Source organism: Acanthisitta chloris, unplaced genomic scaffold, assembly GCF_000695815.1.
Source record: "Acanthisitta chloris isolate BGI_N310 unplaced genomic scaffold, ASM69581v1 scaffold31574, whole genome shotgun sequence".
NCBI lineage: Eukaryota > Metazoa > Chordata > Aves > Passeriformes > Acanthisittidae > Acanthisitta > Acanthisitta chloris.
The window spans coordinates 1,546-2,981 of record NW_008670338.1 but is presented as its reverse complement, the minus strand read 5'-3'; positions in this window follow the sequence as shown (position 1 = coordinate 2,981).

Sequence of the window (1,436 nt, the reverse complement as noted above, 5' to 3'; positions counted from 1 at the left end):
CCGGCCGAGCCTCAGCCCCAACCCCCGCGAGGGAAAGGGGCGAGTGGGGCGCGGGGGGAGCGCCAGGCTGCACCTCCACAGCTGGGAGCGTCGGGACAAGAGCCACCCGCGGCCCCGAGGGACGCCTCTCGCCTGGCACTGCTGCTGGGTTTCTGCTGCCGGGTTTCTGCTGCCGACCCCACACAGGGCACGGCAGCGCTCCAGGGTTCCCGTGGGCAGCCTAAGCACCGCGGGCAACTCGAGAACAAGCGGCTGAAATGCCAGGGAGAGTAACCGAAGAGGACGAGAGGTGGGTATCGGCTGGGCCAAACCGGCTGCGCCAAACGATGCGAACAACCCTGCGGACATGTACGGACACCCTGCCCGAAACCTGCCCCGTCTCACCCGCTGCTGCGCCTTTCCTTCGTTTAAACTGTTCATTCCAGAGGCTTTTCATATGCAAATGCAAAACGCACTTCTGGTTGAGTCCGGGAAGGCAGTACAGGCACAGCTTTCACTACCCAGCATTTTCTTTGCGTTGTAAATCCACAATTTTGCCTTGCCGTCCCTACAGCTTAAAAAAATAAATCTTGATTTAAGGCAGAATAAATGGATCAGGAAAAAATAAGTGGGAGGAAAGGAAGACAAAAGATGAACAACAGGCATTATTGTTAGTGACAGCAGATCTAGCCTGGGTAAACTCAGTCATTTCGCTGAGAAGCAGCTGAGTTGGTGCTGCAACTGCTCCTGAAAAACAAACCCCAAACAGACAATTTGTTACCAACAGCACACGGTGGGAACGTTCCTGCTTCCTGAGCCTGGATTACACCTCATGCCGACAGATACAGGAGGGACCAAGAGGCAATTCCAGTCTCGCCCTGGCCCCGAGCGATGTGTTGGGGATGTCTGAGCAAACAAAGCACGGTGAGCACTCAGCTAAAATGGCTGTTCGCGGTGCTCCCGGGAATCTCCGGCGGCAGGAGGGTCTGCGAGTGGAAGGGCAAACACAGGAGAAAGGCAGCAAAGAGCAAAAAAAAAAAAAAAACCAAAAAAAAGAAACAACCAAAAACCCGGAGTACTTAACCCAAAATTTCATTTTCCCTGCTAAATACAGAGCGTGAGCAATGCGACGCCAACCCTCCCACTACGCTTCTCCATACTCTTTGGTGACCTTGCTTTTCTTAGCCAACGAAATTTTCCACAGAGACTGAGATTAGGGCACATCCCAAATCCATTATGTTTGTGCCTGACACACATTTCAAACCGCCAGAAACCAGCGCGGGCTCTGCAGACAGTTTGCTGCTCCCCTTCCTGCCAGTGCCTTTTGTGCAGACCACAGCAAGTTCCTATTTTGCCTTCACATCTGGAAACACGCCATGACTTATTCGCATTTTCTATGAAAAATGTAATTTGGTTTGGAGTGAAGTTTAATACGAGGCTGAAGATCAAGCACTGTG